Source organism: Capra hircus, chromosome 3, assembly GCF_001704415.2.
Source record: "Capra hircus breed San Clemente chromosome 3, ASM170441v1, whole genome shotgun sequence".
Lineage (NCBI taxonomy): Eukaryota > Metazoa > Chordata > Mammalia > Artiodactyla > Bovidae > Capra > Capra hircus.
Window position 1 is genome coordinate 61,540,648 of NC_030810.1, and position 11,345 is coordinate 61,551,992.

Below are 11,345 nucleotides of genomic sequence, written 5' to 3' on the forward strand. Positions count from 1 at the left end.
CGGGGGAGCCTGGTGGGCCTCCGTCTCTGGGGTCGCACAGAATCAGAAACAACTGAAGTGACTTAGCAGCAGCAGCAGCATATATAAAATAGATACCTAATAAAAATCCACTGTATATTATAGGGAACTCTTCTCAATACTCTGTAATGGCCTATATGAAGAAAGAATCTTAAAAAAAAAAAAAAAGACTAGATGTATAACTGAGTCACTTTGTGGTACACTTGAAGGTAACACAATATTGTAAATCAAATATACACCAATAAAAAAGCTTTAACTATATATTAGGTATATTCAATATTACTATGCTAAAATCCCATCCAGAGAATTTATTTTTATCTATGTAGTCTTACTGATATATAAATATATATACAGACATTGGACACCTATTTTTAAATCAAACGAAATCTTGCCATTTCTTCCAGGAACTGATGCCATTAATTACTTCCAGCTCCTTGATCTCTACTAGATCTTTCTCTCCAACATATAAGCATATTCAAGTCTCTCCTAAACAAACCAAAATAAGAAACTCTGCCTAGGTCCTACTGCACCCCACCCTCTCCCAGCACTGACCTATACCTTTCCTTTCCTTCATAATCAAACTTTTAAGAATAGCTCTGAATCTTGTGGCCACTTCTCTAAGAAATTCTTTGCCATTTTCCAATGCTTTATTTTTATTAAATTCTTATCTTCTGCATATTTGCATTTGCAGTTGACTGCACCCCCCTTCTTAAGCCACGCTTTCCTCCAGGCCCCTGTGATACTCCCTTGCTATACTTTCTTCCTACCTCTGTCCTACCCAGGTCCCCTTTCAACTTTACCTCTCCCGTCTGAATCCTCTATATCAGTATTTCTTAGGGTTCTATCTCTGAATATCATCTCCCTGGACAATCTCTCCCACTCTTTCTTGGATGACACCTTCATCTATATATTTCTGCAAAGTTCTTACTTGTGTCTATTATTTGCATGTGACTGTGTAAACCAAAGTGAGTGACCATCTCCACCTGGATGGCACTTACAACATCTCATATTCAAGTCTTGCTCTTCAGACTTCCTCTTCCTTGGGTTTTCCCTATCTAAGAACCACTCATCAATAACCCAAATTTGGAGACACTATAGATTCTTCCCTTTCTTTCATTCACTCATCCAAACAACTACCATCTCCTCTTGATTCTACTTCTTTAGTATCTCTCAGATCCTTTAGTATCTCTCAAAGCCAGCCTCCAGCCTGGCTCCTGTGTGCTGCTTTAGTTGCATGCTGGATCAAGGTAAGTCTTCAGTTCTCACCTTAATACTTCAGTTATTGTTTCCTGAACTTTTTGCTGGTAATCTTTGACTTTTCTTTGGAATTTTGTATTTGCTAATCTAGATTTCTTCTCACTCACAATCCAGGACATGAGGCCCCTGTCTGGTTACACAGTCCAAAGATCATTCTTCCTTTTATTTTACCACCACCGTCATAAGGTGGAGAGAAACAGGATAAATGCTCTTGATTGAGGATACTCCCCCATAAACCATAGATCAGTCATACATGATCATCATTCTTCATTGATGGTGCCTTTGCTGGCCTCCCATTATGCTGTGAATTGTTCGATAGTTTCTGACTGCTGATTTCAACATTTAGATCATCAGTGGGTCCACTTCTGCCGCTGCTGCTGCTAAGTCGCTTCAATCGTGTCCGACTCTGTGAGACCCCATAGACGGCAGCCCACCAGGCTCCCCTGTCCCTGGGATTCTCCAGGCAAGAACACTGGAGTGGGTTGCCATTTCCCTCTCCAATGCATGAAAGTGAAAAGTAAACTGAAGTCACTCAGTTGTGTCCAACCCTCATCGACCCCATGGACTGCAGCCTACCAGGCTCCTCCGTCCATGGGATTTTCCAGGCAGGAGTACTGGAGTGGGGTGCCATTGCCTTCTCTGGGGTCCACTTCTATGATCTGCCTTTTCTCTTGATTATTAGCTACATTTTATTGCCTTATTGAATGTCCATTATTTTTATATTATATGCCAGACATTAGGCATAAAAATGTCATAAAGATTCCAAATGTTCCCTTCTACCAAAGAGAGCTCACCCTTTCCTCTATTAGGCTAACAGGATAAGGAGTTGATCACTTTCATTATATGAGAATATGATGTGCATTGGGCATGATTGTAGTTTTACAAAGACTTGCTCTACCTTGGATCTGACCCTGTTTTGAGCATATGGCTCTCCTGGGCTTGTGATTGTGAGCCTAAGGGTCTTCAGCAGCTTAGCCCTGGAAGACTACAAGAGATCTCTGTCTGCCCTTCAGAAATTCTAGCCCAGCTCTTCAGCCTCCTGTCCCACAGCACTTTAAGTCAATATCTTGAGGAGATACTGAAGGCAAAGCCTTCCTCAGAGGGCTTTTGTTTCCTAAGCATTTCAAGACTAAAGGAGGTAGATTTCACTTTGTCTTTTGAAAAATTTTCCCCTCGCTTTGTAGCCTCCTGTGCAGTACCTGAATTCAGCAAACATGTTATGGGGGAGCTCTGCCATATAGGTCTTCTTTTTCCTATTTTTCCCATTATTGCATTATACTTGCTAAGAACTTCACTGGTTTTTCTTTGCCCCAGCAGAGGTTTTCTGCCTAAACAAATCCTTTGACCACACTCAGAATCAGCAAGTGTCTTTGTGAACAAATAACAGACAGTGTCAACTCACTTTGGAAAGTACTCTGTTCTCTCTCTGAAATTTTAGTTTGTCTAATCCTTACTGCTTCCATAGCAACTTGTTGCCTTTAAAATACAATTATTGTCATTTATCCAGGTTAACCTAGTTGTTGTATTCGGAGGAGTGCTGGCTTGCCATGGTGTACTATATCTTACCCAGAAGAGAAAATCTCATGAGACTGTTTGATCCCTATCTCAATATTTTGTGCACAATACACAGTAATGTGCCATGAATTTTTAATTCATGAACAAAGAAATCATCTCAGTTTTCTTAGCATCATTTTCTCCTAGTGAGATAGTAATATTTTACATGAATTTAATGCTTAATGGTATATAAAATATTTTCAATTCAGGAAATAATTCATTTACTTCTTATGATACCTCTTCAGTAGGAGTTATAATAATGATTAGTAGGATAAAAATGGCTACTATTTATTGAGTACTTATCCTGTGCCTGCTGCTAAGCTGCTAGGTCACTTCAGTCGTGTCCAACTCTGTGTGACCCCATAAACGGCAGCCCACCAGGTTCCCCCGTCCCTGAGATTCTCCAGGCAAGAACACTGGAGTGGGTTGCCATTTCCTTCTCCAATCCTGTGCCTAGTGTTATGCTAAGTACTTTACATATATTATCTTATTTAATTCCTGCAATAAAGTTGGAATATAGTTCTCTCCCTTCTTCCGTGAGAAAATGGATGCTAGACAATGCTAAGTGACTTGTCTAAGTGCTCAGTGGAAGAGTTGGGATTCAAATACAGTATGTCTGGTTCCCAGTCCAGGAAATTTTTCACTGCATTTCAGCTTTTTATCTGAGATAATATCAGTTTTCCTACTAGGTTCAATTAAAATACCTGAAATTCTTCCATCTATAACCTTTCCTAAGCACTGTGCTGTGCTTAATCACTCGGTCGTGTCCGACTCTTTGCAGCCCCATGGACTGTAGCATGCCATGCTCCTCTGTCCCTGGGGATTCTCCAGGCAAGAATACTGGAGTGGGTTGCCATGCCTTCCTCCAGGGGATCTTCAAAACCCAGGGATTGAACCCAGGTCTCCTGCATTGCAGGAGGATTCTTTACCAGCTGAGCTACCAGGGAAGCCCTTCCTAACACTACATAAACACAAAATATAATTGTGTCCCAACTGTACCAAGATTATACCAAAAACATTTAGAAGTAGGGTAAGGGAATTTAGTCGCTTTCCTCTTGTTGTTAATAATGATAGTTTTGCCTTATGTGGATGATATTTCATTGTCTTGTCTCAGTTCTGGACAGTAACAATTATTTGTAGGACAAATGACTAGTTAGGATTAAGGATGTGTGTGTGTCTGCTTATGCAACAGTAATGCATAAACCTAACTTCATAGGAATTAAATTTATTCTTTGACTTCATTAGCACTTCAGTTTGAATCACAAACTGAGTTAACTAGCCACAGATCAATTTAGTTCCAATTGCATTTAAAATGGAGGAATATATTGATAAAACTGAAAGCTATTCCATTTGCTTTCTTAAAATTCACTACTTTACAATCTTAATGTCACTTGTTAAATTATTTGTTGTCATTTGGAAACAAAGAAAGATTTACTGAAAAAAAAGCAGCCATTTTAGAAACTAAGTGGATAAAATGTACACTTTTCATCATATTGAACTAGATTTCTCTTTATTAGGAATCATGTATATTTCTTAATCATTATTTCTCTCAAAATGCCTACAAAAATATTTTGATTCTGAGCTTCTATTCAGAGCACAAATAAGACAAGGGGAAAGTGAACATAAGTGGCAAAGTGTTTTATTAGGTCTTATCAGGTTTATTTTGAGGCCATGGCAACCCACTCCAGCATTCTTACCTGGAGAATCCCCATGGACAGACGGGCCTAGTGGTCTACAGTCCATGGGGTCGCAAAGAATCGGACACAACTGAACGACTAAGCACACATCAGGTATATTATTAAATAAGGATAAATGTATATTATAAGCTTTAGTTAAAGCATCATCTGTAATTTTTTCCTTATAAAATGTGCATAGAAAGAAAAATTAAATGTGCATGGGAAATAAGAGATACAAACTTTTCATCACCAAGTAAGAATTTTAGTAAGTAAATGATCATCAATAGAGACCTAGATTCTTTATTCAGGCTGTAAGCTATTATTATTCTCAGTGAGTGGAATGATTATTATAAACAATACAATATTTTCAGAAAGAACTGTCCTTACCTCCTTATCTCCTGTAATGTGTATAGACTTCATACTTACATATATACGTACATACACAAATCTATATACATTCATATGTATACATGCGTATCTTACACAGACACATCCACCTATATCTATATCTACATACATACACACATACATATATATGTGCACACAGGGTATATATGCACTATGTATGCAGTGCATACATAACCTACATGCAGACACATATGTGTCAAACTAGATCTTTGTGTAAATTATTATATAGATATTTCCTGGTCTTTCAAGGTATTTTCAAACCTATCACATCATTTCCCCTTCATAATAGAGTGTGAAGTTAATAAAGGAAGAAATCGAGGTACAAAGAGTTAAGTTAGTGTTTTGTCCACAGTCACAGAGCAGAATCCAGATGAGAGCCTGGTCTCCTGACTCCTTTCACAATGCTGCCACCCTTGCTCGATAGGCTTCACTCCAGCTCAGTCTGAGAAGGACACTATGTCCCACTGATATCCTTGTATCAGTTCACTCAAGCAAAAGGTCATTTTAGACAGAAAACTGGTTTGACTGATTTATTCCACCGTGTTGACCAATTTAAATAAAATGAGCAAACCAGGGTGTTTGTTTCTGTGTCACACAGACATAGCCTAAATACTGACTCAGTGCTGTTACACTGGCCTCCATGACCCATTTTCAACCCTGTCCCCTAAATAAACACCTCTCTAATTAGAAAGTGACTGAAAGACAGGGCAGAGAAGATGAAAAGGCAAAAGATGACACCGTCCTAAGCAAACACTATTGAATTACAAGAGCAAAAAGAAAAAAAGCTATTTTTAAAAATTGCAACCACTAGGGAGCAAATGTATCGATCGTATCATTGTTTTTTTCCTCCTCGTTGCTAGGATGTGGTCTATATTAAAGATAGCGGTTACCCTGGTGAAAAGCTTCCCAGAGCAAAGTGGCAGTGCTCCCCCTGCTGACCAAGAAGCCCAAGTTATTTTTTGTTTTGTTTTGTTTTTTGTTTTAAAACAACAAAAAAATAGAGCAATTAGACATTGTTAATAAATAGCTTTAGACTTTACCTGCAAAACTGTATTCCAAAGATATTTAAATTTATTTGAAAGACACTGGAAATTTCCTTTCCTGTTCCATATGATGAAACATAAGGCAAATTCTGACTAGGTGCCAGGTTTCTCACATCTTCAGGCTATTTCTTTGTTTGGTCTCTTCAACTCAGATTGAACCTGGAGATTAAGACTTTCCTCACCTTTATAATTTAAACTCTGAGTTCAATTTGAACTTTTGAAATGTCCAGGGGTAAGAAATTGCTTGTAATATTAACTAGTGATTTTTGAAAATTACTAGTTACTTGTAATGGAGACGAGAGGGAAACAAAGAGAATTCTATGAAGATCCTGACTTTTTTCACCATGGAAATTACTGAAAGCATCTAACATTGAGCTGAAAAGTTGCAGGGACTGGGTGATCAAATTATGGAGGGGCAGGTAAGCTCCACTGAATTTGAAGGGTGTACAACCTATCCAGTTAGCTATTAATATTACCAGAGAGAGTAGAATTTAGGGGAAGGATTTGGAAATGGAGTTACAGATTTAAAAAATCAACTTATATATCACAGTTAAAGTCACGTGTATGGGTGAGATCATCCACAGAGAAAATAAAGAAAAAGAAGAGAAAAGAGCTGAATATGAAAACTTGTAGAACATCACCAACATTTAAAGAATGGGCAGAAAAGGAACCATTAGTAGAAACAGAATCTTCAGAGATTTTGGAGGAAAACTAAAGAAATGATTATAAGATTGACCAAAGTGGGAGAACATGTCAAGAGGGAATATGCCAACAGTGTCAAAATCCAGAGAGGCCAAGAAGGATCATCCTTAAAGAAACCATTGGCTTCACTATGAACCCTGGTGACCCCAAGAGAGCACAGTGGTGGAGGCCAAACTCAATTTTAGTGACAGCTTAAATGGTAGATTATAAAGTAAAAGTAATGAAAACAAACAACACTACCGATACATCTGGCACTGAAGAAGAAGAGAGAGAAAGACAGTGGTGTCCAGAGGAGAGAGTGGGGCAGGGGAAACTTCCTAAGACTTGATTTGAACATGTCTGAAGGTTAATGAAGGGCCAATGAAGAGAGAGAGACAGATGAGAAATGATTGGTCCAGACAGGCTAGCTGGGAGGGGAAAGGATCAAGAGCCCAGGTTGAGTCTTCAAAACCAAGAAGAGTACACGTTCTTGGACACCTGGGGAGTTAAGAAAGGATGTACAAACGACTTTTAGATAGCAGTGGGGGTGATGATTTCAGAAGAACGGCAATGAGATGAGGGCTTAAGGAGAACAGTAAAGGTTTTATGCTAGAGCAGTTCTGCAGGAGGAAAGGAAAATCAAACCAACTAAAAGTTTGTAAAAGAATCCCTGGGCAGTATTGAGAGGACAGGGAGACTGGAAATGTAAAGCGAAGGAGATGAGTGTTGGCACAGTTGAATGCTTTTCTACAGCAGCAACAGGAAAACCAAAGGTATGAGAAGAAAAAAAAAAAAATCTGTAATTGGGCTGATTAAGTGATAGATTACCAAGCAATGCAATAAGTAATATTCTGGTGAGCCTGCTGCAATGAGTTTGGCTGTGGTGTGCAGGAAGAACGTGGAAGGAAATGAAGCTGCGGACAGAAGGGATGGGATGGGATGTGGCAGGTTAACAGTCTGGGAAGCTGAGATGAGATCCAGAAACCAGGGATGTCAAAAGAGTTGAAAATCCCATTTAGTGGGAGAGTGAACTTGGAGAGAGAGTTTGAAGGATAGAAGCTGGAGTATGGAAGGGGTTTTGAGAATCCAGCATCTCTGGGATGGAGCCATAGCTGGCCTATGAATTGCTGACTGGGGCAGAATGAAATTAAGAGCCAGATGCCAAACCCCTCAGAGAATTCCTCATAAAATGTGGAAAGATGAACCTGAATCAGATTATAATGACTATAAAAGATGTGAATCTATAACAAGTTCCCATTTTTTAAGCCCCTACTCTGTGCCAGGCACTCTGTGGAGATAACTTACACATGTTATCTCATTTAAGTATTTCATTGTTGCTACTCCGTGTATACCTACTATTGCTCCCATTTTATAAAAGAGGAAACTGAGGCTCAGCGATATTAAGTGATTTGGCAAAGGTCACTTAGTCAGTAAATGGCAAAGATGGAACAGGAATCTCCTGAAGCACCATACTGTGTAATTTAGTGTTGTGACACCAGCAGCTAGCAACACCAATCACATTTTAGGAGACAAAATCTACTGTCAAGAGAAGAAGGAAGGGAGGGAAGAAAAGGAGAGGAGGGAGGGAATGGGGAAAAATATAGATTAGTGAAGAGGAACTAAAAAGCCTCTTGATGAAACTGAAAGTAGAGAATGAAAAAGTTGACTTAAAGCTCAACATTCAGAAAACGAAGATCATGGCATCTGGTCCTATCACTTCATGGGAAATAGATGAGGAAACAGTATTTTTGGGGGCTCCAAAATCACTGCAGATGGTGACTGCAGCCATGAAATTAAAAGACGCTTACTCGTTGGAAGGAAAGCTATGACCAACCTAGATAGCATGCTCAAAAGCAGAGACATTACTTTGTCAACTAAGGTCCGTCTAGTCAAGGCTATGGTTTTTCCAGTAGTCATGTATGGATGTGAGAGTTGGACGGTGAAGAAAGCTGAGCGCCGAAGAACTGATGCTTTTGAACTGTGGTGTTGGAGAAGACTCTTGAGAGTCCCTTGGACTGCAAGGAGATCCAACCAGTCCATTCTGAAGGAGATCAGCCCTGGGATTTCTTTGGAAGGATGGATGCTAAAGCTGAAACTCCAGTACTTTGGCCACTTCATGCTAACAGTTGACTCATTGGAAAGACTCTGATGCTGGGAGGTACTGGGGGCCGGAGGAGAAGGGGACGACAGAGGATGAGATGGCTGGATGGCATCACTGACTTGATAGACATGAGTCTGAGTGAACTCCGGGAGTTGGTGATGGACAGGGAAGCCTGGCGTGCTGTGATTCATGGGGTCGCAAAGAGTCGGACACGACTGAGTGACTGAACTGAACTGAATGACAAAAAAAAAATGAAAGAAAGACTTGAAATCTCCCATACTTTCCTCCCTATCCCATTGCCTCTGCAGAAGGGCGCGATCTATTGTGATGGCAAAATTTAATTACCAGGAATAAAAAACAAAGGAGCCTTCTATTTACTTCCTTCCACTTCCCTCACCATTAAACATGGGTATTTATTTTAAATCAGAAGCCTAAACTAAATTAAGTTGCCTACATCAAGCTTCCTGATTATCTTCTATCTGTCCTAAATTGTCCTGTGGGCCAAGTAAAAAAAACAATGCGTTCTCTAACATGGACTTTTCCAAAATATGATCACTGCTATTAGCCTGGTGCCAAGCCTCCCTCCACTTTCATTAAAGAAATGGAAATGGGCTTAGATTTCTCTAGGGACACAGACTATTGATATGAAGGGCAATTCAACTGGATTTTGCCTGTCAAAAGCTGAAGGGAGAATGAGAATTGTTTTGTGTCTTTGCAGACTCGAGTGCTTTCTCACCACAGTCACTGGAAAGGAGAACATTTTCACAAGTCTCTATTTTTGTTACAATATTTTTAAGAGTGTAATGCTGTAATAAAAGAAAACTTAGCCCTTGTATGCTGGGTCTTGGAATAGTTTCCACGACCCTTATCCATTAAAACTAGCCTCGTGACATTCATCATAGTGAAGTGTTGTTAGCCTCCAGGCAGGTTGCTGCTGCTACTGCTGCTGCTAAGTCACTTCAGTCGTGTCCGACTCTGTGCGACCCCATAGATGGCAGCCCGCCAGGCTCCCCCGTCCCTGGGATTCTCCAGGCAAGAATACTGGAGTGGGTTGCCATTTCCTTCTCCAATGCATGAAAGTGAGAAGTGAAAGCGAAGTCACTCAGTCGTGTCCAACCCTCAGCCACCCCATGGACTGTAGCCCACCAGGCTCCTCCATCCATGGGATTCTCCAGGCAAGGGTACTGGAGTGGGGAGCCATCAGGTTGGGGGCCTCAAGTTTATGAAAGCAGAGATCAGACCTCCAAAAGGCAGGAGGAAGTACACAAAATGAAGCTCTTGGGCAATCTTCATCTAGCAAATCAGGCGGTTTGCAGAGGTCTCTGTGGGAGAGTGTTTCTACCGTGTCTCTGGGGGCTCTGAGGCTGTGGAGAGTGAGAAATTAGAACATGTGGGGACCCATTACACCTCCATCTAGCACAGCTCTACTCTCACTTGTTTTATATGCTGGATTTCTAAATAAGGTTTCTTTTAAGTAAAGATCATGAGTACTAAAAAAAGCAAACAAACAAAACCAGAAAAGCCTAAGGTTCTTTCTAGTTCTAAAAATATACTCTGGTTATAAATCTATAGTGCAGCTACCCCAAAGGTGGAATGTTGTGATTTTACTATGGTTTGACGAGATCCATGAGGATTTATTTGTTTGCTCAAAAATTGTTCCTATAAAATTCTAGATGAAGGACTGAAGAAGGAGAGGTTAGGAGAAATTCAGATTGCTCTCGGGAGGAAGGAGACCTCTCAAGTGAGCCTGAGGCACTGCCAGTAGCCAAGGGACATCACGGGGCCCAGAGGGCCTGCAGTGGAGAAGGGCCTCAAACAAGGCTTTGAGCACCTAGTAAAGTCCATGCTTTAACAAGACTGGCCCTAAATACAGCTTCAGCAAAGAGCCTGAACATTTTTTTCTGGTATCCAGGGAAACATAATTGAGGGAGCCCAAGTGGTAATCCATCCTAGAATTGACAGGGAAATTCCTTAAAGGCATGAATACTGAGTCTGTGTCAAACAAACAAGCTTGGCTAATCAGAGGGAATCAGCAACTATGATCACAGAAGACAAATGTTTCAGAACTTTGGGCGTGGGCATCCCCGGTGGCTCAGTGGTAAAGAATCTGCCTGCCAGTGCAGTAGACAAGGGTTCGATCCCTAAATCGGGAAGATCTCACATGCTGTAGAGCAACTAAGTCCGTGAACCACAGCTACTGATTCTGTGCTCTGGAGCCCGTGAGCGGCAACCATTTAGGCCACAAGCCACAACTACTGAAGCCCACGCACTCTAAGGACTGCACTCCACAAGAGAAATCCCCGCAGTGAGAAGCCCGCACAGTCTAATGAGAGAGTAGCCCCCATCTGTCACAACTAGAGAGAAAGCCCATGCAGCAGTGAAGAACCAGCACAGCCAAAATAAATAAACACAATTATAGAAACAACAGCAACTTTGGGTATGGGTGGAAAGTGGAAGGATAAGGGACAATAGATCCTTCTCTATTCTAAGCCTGAGGGAAAAAGAGTTAATTCTCAAATACAGGGTCAAGATAGAATATGTAACATTCTATATCTGTATATTTTATGATTAAGATTTATTTTCAGTTTATAAACAGTAATCCCTAGG